At 32.8% G+C, this 12,394-nt stretch overlaps 1 long non-coding RNA gene across 1 annotated transcript; it reads right to left on the bottom strand.

The window, feature by feature from the left end:
- Nucleotides 1–438: 438 nt before the first annotated feature.
- LOC149538269 (uncharacterized) lies at nt 439–2,348 on the bottom strand. The gene is made up of 2 exons (XR_016356543.1): nt 2,251–2,348; nt 439–792 (listed from the first exon to the last, which is right to left on the bottom strand). It is a non-coding gene; the product is annotated as an uncharacterized LOC149538269 (long non-coding RNA).
- Nucleotides 2,349–12,394: the final 10,046 nt, after the last annotated feature.

Below are 12,394 nucleotides of genomic sequence, written 5' to 3'. Positions count from 1 at the left end.
TTAACCCTTAGGAAACTCTATTGTTAAATACATTTGAGTTGAAGAAATACTGAAAAGAATGAGCTGCCCAAAAAAAACCCGATACATATGAGTGCTAGAAATTTCATTCGTTTCTCATAATAAATAAAAATGAAAATATAAATCAATACTCGTAAAATATTGATCAATGAATTGAACTCCCAAATTATACTATTAATTTTAATTTCTAATACCAATATTACAAAACAAAATTCTATCTTCAAACTGAAAATATATCAATCAAACAAAGCTAATGCCTTTGATTCTAATATGAAATTATTAATTTTGAGATAAAAAATTTACACAATTACCCAAAAAAAAATTATAAAAATAAAAATAAAAATTCTCCTCATCAGACCTCAAAAATATTTGCTTCAAGACCGAAAATAACATACCAAGTAGTAAGTACTCTTCAGGCAGTATCAGAACCTTTACTTATCAATAAACAAGAGCATGATAGATTTCACACTGAATCATAACAAAAGAATGTTACTCTCATTCTCAATGGAAAAAGAGCCCAACTTATTATTCAAACCAGAAACAACACTAGTCTTCAAAAACCCTTGCAAACTACTATTACTTCATGTCCCTTCCATCTATCTAAACGGAATCAGCTTAGCCACATATTAACTTGCCCTATGGTTTCCACCAGCACGTACAGATAAAGATTCAAATCTAAACCACCTCCTGTGCAATGCTCACACATTGACAAAAGTGGTACGACCTTTCCTCAATCTCTAACATGCTCATCAAGCACCAGATATTATCACATGTCTGCAGACAATACAACACAATTTATTTCTTAAATAGAGCACAAACCATACAATACAAATTGAGATATTGTCATAGATCCAACTGTATAGTTTATTGTGTCAAATTTATTCTAAATACGTAGTGTTCCATTTATTCTTATGGAAAATGGATCCGTATGAACCATTGTTCATAAAACATAGATTGATGAATATATTCAATTGTATAGTTTATTGAGTCAAACTCATACTAAATACTAATTGTTCCATTCATTCTCATGAAAAATGGGCTCGTATGAACTATTACTCATGAAACACAGATAGATGAATATATTCAACTGTATAGTTTATTGAGTCAAATTCATTCTAAATACTAAGTGCTCCATTCAATCTCATGAAAAATGGGTTCGCATGAGTCATTACTCATGAAATATAGATCGATGAGTAGATTCAACTCTATAGTTTATTGAGTCAAATTCATTCTAAGTGCTATCTGTTCCATTCATTATTATGAAAAATGGGCTTGTACGAACCTTTAATCATGAAACATAGATCGATGAATAGATTCAGTTGTATAGTTTATTGAGTCGAACTCATTCTAAATGATGAGTGCTCAATTCATTCTCATGAAAAATGGGCTCATATCAGCCATTACTCATGAATCATAGATCGATGAATAGATTCAGCAGTATAGTTTATTGAGTGAAACTCATTCTAAATGCTAAGTATTCCATTCATTCTCGTAAAAAATGAGCTCATTTGAACTGGATGGCCTAAATATCACACACTAAGGCTAAATTGTTAGGCTAAAAGTGTTAAATAGTCAACTTATTTTTCCAAGCTAAATTTCTTCCTTGGGGTGTGATGTTTAAGGGTGGCCATATCAATCAATACTCATGAAACATAGATCGATGAATAGATTCAACTGTATAGTTTATTGAGTCAAAGTCATTCTAAGTGCTAACTGTTCCATTCATTCTCATGAAAAATGGGCATGTATGAATCATTACTCATGAAACATAGATTGGGGAATAGATTCAACTGTATAGTTTATAGAGTCAAACTCATTCTAAAAGCTCAGTGTTCAATTCATTCTCATGAAAAATGGGCTCGCATGAACCATTACTCATGAAACATAGACTGATAAATTTGACCCGTAAACTACATTGAATGAAAAATAGGCTGGTATGAACCATTACTCATGAAACACAGATAGATGAATATAATCAATAAATCACATTGAATGAAAAATGGGTCCATATGAACTATTACTCATGAAACATAGATCGATAAATATGACCAATAAATTACATTGAATGAAAAATGAACTCATATAAACCCTTACTCTCAAAACATAGATCAATAAATTTGACTAATAAATTCTGTGATTGAATCCTGATGACAATATCACATACAATACAATTTATCTCTAAAGAAAAACAAAGTCAAACCAAAAACAACAACAAAGGCTTACATTACATACCTGAGAAAAAAGACATGAAATGGTGAGTTGAACCTCTGTAATAATGCAGCATTGGAAAGACTCAAGAGGCTTTTGGCTCTCCCGCCTGGTCCCCATGGTGGGAAACGGTGTCAAGTAAGTAAAGACAGGCATTTAAAACTCATCAATCCAACACAATCCACGTTTCTTCTTGGGATTCTACATATGTGATTTTGTACGCATTGTGTTTCACTCTCTGTCTTTTCATTTGCCATGCGTCTGAGACTGAGTTGGCAATGGCATTGCTGTCACCACATCCTTCATTGTCTTCGTGCAAGAAATGATTTTGAATGCTTAGTTAGGTACATATTCTTTAAATAACCACTCACAAGCCATTACCCACTGTATTTTTGTCTTCTCAGCTTTTCAGACCTAACTCTATTCAGCAGGTTCGATGCTCTTCAGATAGAATTAATAATTGTCTTTGAATTCTAATTAATAATTGTTTTGGAGTAAAAAGTGTTGCTTATAATACTTAAATTGGTGTGGTTTTTTTTTTCATAGCAGAAGCAACAACCATGTGCATTTTGCAGATTTTTAAAAGGGGTATCTGAGTGGCTTGCCTGTTCAATATTTTCTTTATGGTAGTGGCTATGTAGTCAGAAAATGGACATTGGACATCATATGAAGGGTACTGTAAAAAAAAAAAAAAAAATTCAATTTACTAAGTTTCTTTGGTAGGTTGTATATTTTCATTGGTGTATAGCAACTTCTATTTTTTTAAGATGTATTGGATTGGCTCGCCTCTTTCCTGTGATAAATCATTTAAACTTTATTTTATTTATTTGAATAATTTTTCTGAGGAGATGAGACTTCATATTAGCACAAATTTTTTATTCAAGATATAAAATTAGCAATTGCACTTTAACAAGCTGAGATGGTTAGGCCCATAGGAAGATATAAGTAGATAATATATTAAGGTCAGAGATTTTTAATATAATAAAACCACATTTTCCTTTTTAGTTTCATGCAACATGTTATTTTTCAAGGTCATTAGCCTTTCAAGAAAACTTTCTCATTTCAAAGATTTTTCTTTGAGCCTCAACAAAAGCAAGAACAAGTCTATATATCTCAATGACATTCATATGTGATGACTAAGCAATTTGCAATTATGCCTTTTTTTTTTACAACATTGCCAACTCTCATTCCCATATTTCATTGGTGATGATTTTTCTTTAGAAGAAAAAAAATGAGGTGGTAATATTAGGGGCCACAACCTTCAACCCTTCAATAATGAAATAATAGTGATTGTGCACTAACCTTTAATATGCTTGAAGCTAGATTAAGATTACAACTATAATCCATGTTCCAATGTACTTGAGCAAGTTCTAATCCTAGGGCATGGACAAACTTGAGATTTCTTCTTCAAAAGGCCATCATTACCCTGATCTTTATCATCTAGCACCTTGAGACCACATTTCTACAAAGCATTTTATCAAATAGTTGTGTACCCTTATTTATATTTCAAAGTTTTGCATATATGACTTCTACACCACTATAACCCTATAACACTCCCTGAAACCACAATTCATTAAAGTTTAAAGCAATTTGTTTGATGACATATTTTATTTATTTTTTGTACTTGACTAAATACAAAAACTATTAAAAAAAACCAAATATTAAAGCTAGTAGATTTCGACAATCCATATGAATGATATAATAGTTTCTAGATTCAATTGAATATAAAAAATATATCATCAAAATTTTGGATCACACTTCGTGATTCATCATTGTGATGTAAAAGAGCATAAAAGAACACAATTTACACAATCAAATCCAGAAACTATTATACTAATACTACAAATGTCCTAATAAATTTTAATGAGTAGATTCTACATACCTAGTAATTAATAGAGGATGTCAAGTATAGGATCCATTAATATACCTTGTGTGATGTTCATATTTAAATTTGTTGATTGAATATCTTATTCCATTATTTCATATTTCATACTACACATTCTAATGATTCATTTTCATCTCTAACAATATAAAATCTCTAACAATATATAATCCCACAAGGCCCACCTCTTAAGTGAGAATTATTACAAGGGCACATCAAAGTGTCTCCTATTCCAAGATTAACAAGCATAAGTCCTTGTTAGTTCCTGTGTAGCAAGAACTATTGCTGGCCCGTGGCGAAACAGGAGAGATTTGCACCAGACGTGACAGTTTTTCGAATTAATTAATTAATTTATAAATCACATAAACTGTTATGTGACTTATAAATTAATTAATTAATTCGAAAAACTGTCACGTCTGGTGCAAATCCTATTGCCGAGGCTTCAGTTTAAGGCATGATTAATATTTTATACAATAGCCAATCAAAATGCTTTTTTGACTTCGTAAAATGTTCACCTTCAATAATACTTTTTAAAAATGGATGAATATTTTTTTAAATGGATGAATATGATCGATAGTTACTTGCAGGCTCTCCAGACTAATGTTTTCACAGAATCCCAGGCAAGAGAAGATGCGAAAACCGAAGTAGGGGTCTTGGAATTGGGGTTCTTACAACTGTGTCATAGCTGGAATTCTTGGAAAGCATACCAAAGTCTTGGGTCTTTTATTGCTATGAAAAATCTAAGAAGCAGCTGGCGAGTGGGGCTTTTTCCCCTCCATGCAGGTGCAACACCTGGCTGTCCATTTGCTAAGATTTATGCAGAGACTTCGATGAATACAATGACTATAAAAGAGGAAGTACTAACAGAAAAACCTTCTGCAAATACTTTCCCGTGTGCAAAACATGGGGAGCGTACAAATTTATAACACATGATATTGGACGATAGTCAGAGGTATGAGAAAACTCTTTTGTTGTTCCCTTGCCTGTATAGAACTTGCAGGTTTTAGACTTTTTCTCCTGAGATTTACTTGATTGAGGGTGTTATGTTCTTTCCAAATTTAATGCACCTGCTTGCATTGCTCCATCTCTCCTGCTGAGCCACCAATGGTATCTGCAAGCTTGATCACATTAGTTAAGTAGTGCAATCTTTTTCTAATCGGTTATCTGTTTGCACTCTGAACTGTATTTTTTCTTTTTCAGTTTCTTGTTAAATGTTTACAGCATGTCTCTGAGGAATCTTTAGTAGTTAGCTATAATTCTATACAACTATAGTTTCCTAGTAATAAAAAATGCTTTTCCAGTCAGATTTTCATCCTCAAAGTTTAATATAAAAATTGTGACAGTATAAAACTCTGTAACCTGTACGCATGTTCTACAACACATCTAAGTTTTTATATTGTCAAAGCAAAATTTAAATAGGGTGTTGCCCTGCAATCATTTTTTTTATTTTTTAGGTTATTTTCTGTGCATATCAGTCAGATATATTAATCCATATGATCTATGTGTAATTATGCACAGCAGCTATTATTTTCTTGACCACATTTATATTAAGTAAGATAACCTGCACAAGTCTAATCCTTTTCATATTCTTGTACTACAATAAAAAAATGACATTCAGGACATCATTAAGGGTCTGTTTGGCTGCGGGAATAGGAATAGGTATTCTGGAATATAAAATGGGGCTGCGTATTCCTTTTCTCCGTTTGGTTCAGCCAATATTTGATGGGAATTCGTGGACCTCAAAATTTATATTTTCTAAAATTAAAAAAAATGGAATAAGAATACGTATTTCAATAACACCTATTTTGGTGCAATCCCAAAACCCCATTTTTGGGCCAAAAAAATGGAATATGTATTCTATTTTTACTTCGTATTCCAATTCCGTTTTGGTGCATCCAAACGAGGAATTCAAAATTTTTGGAATTTACATATGCCTATTCCGCTTGTATTCTGCTCGCCAAACGGGCCCTAAATGTAGTTTACCGAAGGAGTGCTTTTTATGATTTTTTCTCCTTTTCTTCGCTTTTCCGTCTGACCTTGTTCATGGGTGAGAGCCGAAGTAAAAAATTCATCAAGTTTCTCATCACTTTAACTATTGGGCTGTTATGATTCTGTAAGTTTGATAGTTTATGCAAAGAAATCAGTTTATCGAATTAAATTCATGATTAAAAAAAAAAAAAATCTCTAAAAAAATAATCAATGGCATGAACTTTGCGTCAGTGGATTCTAGCATATATGATTACTATTGCAATCTTGTACTTTAATGTGTCTAATACTGTTTTCAGGCAGTACAATTTTAATGAGTTTTTGGTAATTCTATTTGTTATTTCGCAGAATTCTATATTCTTAACATAACAGTTGTAGTTTTTCAATCAATGCCAATCCAAACTAACATGCACAGAAGTTTTTCCATCAATAACAATCCAAACTGACAAGCGCCGTGGGACAAAAGAATGCTTCATCTACTCTGTCTCAGGCTTTGTACATCCTCAATTCTCGTGCCAGTGATCTTTTAAGCATAACTATTACTTTAGTTCTCTTCTCCTCAAGAATTTCACTGTTTTAGACACTCTGATACTGTCAATGGTCTCAAGATCTATTCAGGCAAGTCTTCTTTCTTCTTCCAAATCTTCATTCCCTCTTTTTAGTTGAATAAAGGACCCCATTCCGGAGGTTTGTCCATATGTCTACAGGCACATTACATTTTGCAGAGGCCATTGTAGATGGCAGACAGAGGTATCTTATATACCGACGCAAGAATGTACAGAAAAATTTGTTTATGTAAGTAAATTGTGCATCAATTAAATAATAGACTTTTGAGCACCAGATGACATATTTTAATAGTCCACATGCCTTGCTGTGTTTTCAAAATTTGCATGCTTTGTAGACGTGATCAATGCTTAGAAAATAGGGAGTTTGGTGCTCTATTCATGCCTCTTGCAGTTGTTTTCGTATCCTGTGTTCTCCTGGCTCCATCACAAAACGATAATAAATATTTGCATTATGCAAATGCCGTGCTAGGAGAGAAAACATACGTCTTTCATGCATGGGATTTTTCATAATTTCTGTGCTTGTCAATTTTGAGTTCTTTGTATTTCTGAGATATCTCTTCACATTTTTTTTTAAATTACTCGAAAAAATATTTTCCATTACTGATTGCAGGGATGAATTTAATAAGGCAGACGAAGTGATCACTTATTTCAGCCTGGTAATTGTCCACCTCTGTTGGCCGTCTTGTTCTGATTTCCTTCTATCATACTACACATGCATCAAACATTGTTCATTTCTTCATAGATTTTCTGCATTAGTCTACACAGTTTTAGTGGAACTAATGTAGGTAAGATATAGATCTTAGATGTTAAAAATATTATTAAAGGAAAGCTCCAATGTTGGATCCCCTTTCCAACCATTAGTTAAGGAATATGATCTACCAATCCCCTTTTTCATGAAAACTTGACAGCCACAGTGCTAAAGAAACATTGTACTTGGAAACTTTTTAATCAAATATCAATTTCTTAAAGTTATGAAGAACTGATACATTGCTAGACATTGATAAATGATACATTGCTAGACATTGATAAATGTGTGTATTTTAAGGGTGCACAGCAATATTGCACCACAAGTGATTTGAGTTAGCCTTGTTTAAAAGGTTGTCATGATTATTCATATTGTCCATTTTAGCCTCACATATCCTAATGGTTATATGAGGCTTCTCTCATTATTAATATAATTAAAATTTCTAATCTGATACATTGTTTCTAATATATCATCCTCCAAGACAATCTTTCTTGGCAGGAACTGTGCTGTCCCGAACGGCTTAAACATCACACAGTAAGGCTTAAGGCTTGATTCTTAGTGCAAAAGTGTTAAATAGTCAAAGTTTGACTTACTTTTCCAGACTTAATTTCTTCCTTAGTGTGTGATGTTTAAGGCTGGCCGTGCTGCCCTGCAGCTCTTGTTGATTGAGTTCCGCAATGACATTTCAAGATCATCATTAACAAATGCTCTAAACTTGCTAGATGATCCAATAATTGTACAAGTTATCTGTGTGTTTGCAAATACTGAGGCACGTGACACATGCAATATCTTTTGTTTACGTATAATTTCATTCTTAGATATGATATAGTTGGCATACATTATCAAATCAATAGAAACACTACATAGATTTGTAATACCATTGATATCGATGTCATTCTTTATTAAAATGACTAGACTACATTTTCTCAACGAAGGATTTACCCATATGATTTATTGTATGGAATTCTCAGGGTTGTGTAATTTTGCGATGAATTGAAGTTCACACCTTCAATCTCAAGTTGTAGGGCAATGGTGCCCACATGGCACTGAGCAACCACACTGAAAATATCTTAAGCATCTAGAGTGGTAAATAAAGACCCACAAGGTTCAAAGTTTTCATATCCACAAGAAAGCTTACACCTGGCCCCAATTAAAAAATATGCAATTTATTTGGTGGTTTCAGAGAAGGATTGAGTGCCATCAAACCTATTCATATTTTATTAAACATTATTTGAAATGTTTACCATGCCCACTTATCAAATTGCATTGTATTCAATATTTCATTAGCACATTGGACTTTTAAATCATGCGTAATGATCATACCCTCTATCATCCATCTTATAATTTTTGTACTATGTTGCTTATCAGATTTCATATGTAATTATAATTCTTATAAAGATGCACTAACATGTATTGTATCTATTGTCATATATTTGTAAAAAAGTTCATTTCTATTAATGAAAAGGCTTCTTTCAATTTAAAAAAAATGAATATTAGCACTACCATAATTTTCACCCATGTAACATTTGATCCTGAATTTTGTATTTAAGAATAAATGATTTTTTTAAATCCAAATTTCTTCCTATCAAAATTTGGTTTATGATATCTTCATTTAATCTATTAGGATATATGCTTCTAAGATCATTTATAAACATAATAAAATTTGATATTATAAATTTGATGTTACTGTTAAGTTTTTGTCTTTTTTAGTATTACTAATTAGTCCCCACTTAAGTATTAGGAATATTTTTCACTTGATCATTAATTTTGAAGACGATTATTATAAATGGTGTGCATTTGTTGAACTAATTGAATTATATGAGAGGTTGTTTTTAAATAGATTTTAATTACTTAGTAAATGCAATATTTGTAGCTCTTTGAAAAATTTAGACATAAAAGCCCATTTTTCGTTTTCAGTCCTCATTTTTACGACGTGTAAATTTTATTTTGGACGTTGGAGCGAACGTATCAAAGTGGTCATCGAGGTGCATCACTTTTCGTCATTTTCCTCCAATTCTTGTCTTTGCACTATTTCGGGTATGTTTATATTTCATTATTTGAATGTTTTTAAAGAATATTTTCATGTTAATTTACTTCTTTTTTGTTTTTTTTTTTTTTTTTGTTCGGTAAACGGCCAAGGCCTTGATCTATATTATTAATTTAAAAAAAATTACAAAACATATCTCTGTTCAAACGGGCATTGGTAGGAAAGAACGAAGAAGAAAACTTCCAGTCTTGCCCGAGACAAAATGTCCTATATTATTACAACTTTAAAAGAGGCATACCCCAGTGAAATTGTTTACCTAATTATTACATATAATCTAGGGGATACCTCTAATAATTTACAACTTAAGAAATCCATAGTCTCTGCCGAGTGATGCTAGGATAGCGAATAAGGGATAGATTATAATCTCTCAATTTTTCTTCCTGCATCCAACCATTTTTTATGCTAGATACTCTAAGAAAGGGTTAGTAGAATAAGAGAAAAAGAACAAATCACATAGATACCCATCAAAATAAAGAGCTAATCATAAACACTAACTAAAAAAGATTAAAGAAGGAAAGAAGAGAGACAAAAAAGGACAGCGAACTAATCTACTAGAAAGGGAATAACGGGTAACTCAGCTAGAAGACCACTAAGAAATAATCTGAATGTATTCATAATCACCAACAATATGAGACAAAATACCACATCATAAATAAAGATTAAAAAAGGAGTCCCGAGCCATGATTGCATTTCTAAAATCATTACTTAACTCACAATAAAAATCCTAACTTAACCAACTATAGCAAAGATGAGCCTCTTCTATGAGATCGCCCAGCTATAGCTGATAGAGGAGGTTTACTTAAAAGATTTATATATTTAAAGAACCCATAACAAGAGGCTACATGCCTACCAATCTTTAATCTTTAATGGAGATAGAACCAGTGGCCAAAAGGAGGAAAATGGGGGCTATCAAATAGATCAGTCGAGCAAATCTAGACGTCTATTAAAAAATTAGTCTTAATTTGGGAAACAAAGTCTAATCCACATAGAAGATTTACTACTAAATTCTGAATTACATAGAAACCCAAGCAATGATACTACACCTAGAATGCAAAAACTCGAAGAATTTCCTAAGGATGGAAGTCGATAAGCAGTTCCGAGAAAGCAAGATGATTACCAAGTACCAAATCTAAATAATTTCTAAATTGAAATCACCATTTGATTCATGATATCCTCTTGAGAATCATCACAAACTATAGCTTAATCTAAAGCAGATATTAAGCATTTCATGAGATTTATTCGTACCTTATAAATATCGCATATACAGCTGAGAAAGCTACTAACTAAATTAAAACAGAGTCTATTGGGCCTCGCACTGCCCTGTATTAACTTGAATCACAAGCCTAATCTGAAGTAAGGAATTAAATCCATCTCAATTTAGATAGGATCCTAAAAGCATTCAAGATTAATAAAAACACAAAACCTCATCCAAATATCCTTATATAATATATTTCATAAAGTATTATCACACCAATTTACAGTAGATAACTTATCACCAATTTATAGACCCACATTTATATGTATCACACCAATTTACAGACCAAACATTTCTGCTAAAAATCGAAGGACAAGCATCTTAGCTATATTAAGCGTAATAACAAAATCACAGCCTTACTACACGCTAAAGAAATCTATAGGGCTAAATCTAACCAGAAAAGCTAGTATCTAACTAACCGAGCCCTTTCCTTCCTTACAAAAAACAATAATCACATCCGCCATTTCATTTTGATGCTCCACTCGGTAATTGGGAGTAAATACGTAGTCATGCTTCACCCTACTTGATTTCTTTGCATTTGGGGTACTGAATACTAGATCATCTAGATTGTTGAAAGACACCCCCAGCTTGATATAGGCATTGAAGCGGTGAATATAGTTGAGGAGTCATTCTTTGTTTTCTTCTATAATAATCCCTTGCCAACGAAGGAGAAAATGCAGACTGGCCTCCATTTTGGGCCATTCTCTATAGAAGGCTAGGTTATCTCGGATGATCAGGGACTGACAGCGAGGAGCGGTGATTAAGTCTGGAAGCCCTAAAGGAAGACTCATATACCTTTCCGGGAGGGGAATCCTCCATTTTTCATCGATGCTAAACATGGCTTCTTCTAGACCCTTTTTCCATGACGGGACAAAAAGATCATGACAGAGCCTGACAATGTCATTTGCCTCTACTTTAGCTCTTACCAAACATCCGATAAAGGACCCGATGATGTCACTATTGGTCCTCCAGGTATATTGGTAATCAAGCACTTCCTCTCCCAGAGCTCTGCAGATAGAAAAATGCATCATGTCATCCACCAGATATAAAATACGGTTCCACCTTTCTGGTTTCATTGACCCACAAAATGCCATAGTTCGACTTTCATAGGCGTGGAACAGATAAATGTTGGATTCCATGTTTAAACCAAAAAATTGGGGATGGATATCTCAGACGAGCTCTCTTATAGATATCGAAGGGAAACTTCTAGACTCAAATATGAGAGGTACAATCTCAAGAAATACCTAAATGAAATTTCCAAAGCTGGCCTATGCTAAGTACTAAAATCGCATAATATCACCTAAGAGAGAAATCATTAATCAAGATTGCAATCTTCCTACAAACTGTGGTTTACGAAATAATGATAAGAAAGGTACCTAAAACCTACAGACTATATACTTCACACACTCAGGATACCTCAGAGAGATCTACCGAGAGAATATAATAAAAGGACGTTGCTGACATAACTTCTTTTTTAGTGATGTCACTAAATAAGAAGAAAACTATGTCCTACTGGACGAAAATTAAACTATACAGACTAAAAGGATATACTTAAGTTAGTCAAATATTAGAGTAAGTTAGAGTATTTTTATTAACAAGGAGAGAGTTGACTCCGTTTGCTCCTAAATTTGCTAGTTGATCCGCTAGTGAATTACCTTCCCTGAATATATGACAGATCCTATACTCT

The sequence above is a fragment of the Cupressus sempervirens genome, chromosome 9 (genome assembly GCF_028749045.1).
Source record: "Cupressus sempervirens isolate cs-2001-9-10 chromosome 9, ASM2874904v1, whole genome shotgun sequence".
NCBI lineage: Eukaryota > Viridiplantae > Streptophyta > Pinopsida > Cupressales > Cupressaceae > Cupressus > Cupressus sempervirens.
Note: the sequence above shows the minus strand (reverse complement) of the source record. Positions and strands in the feature narration are given on the sequence as shown.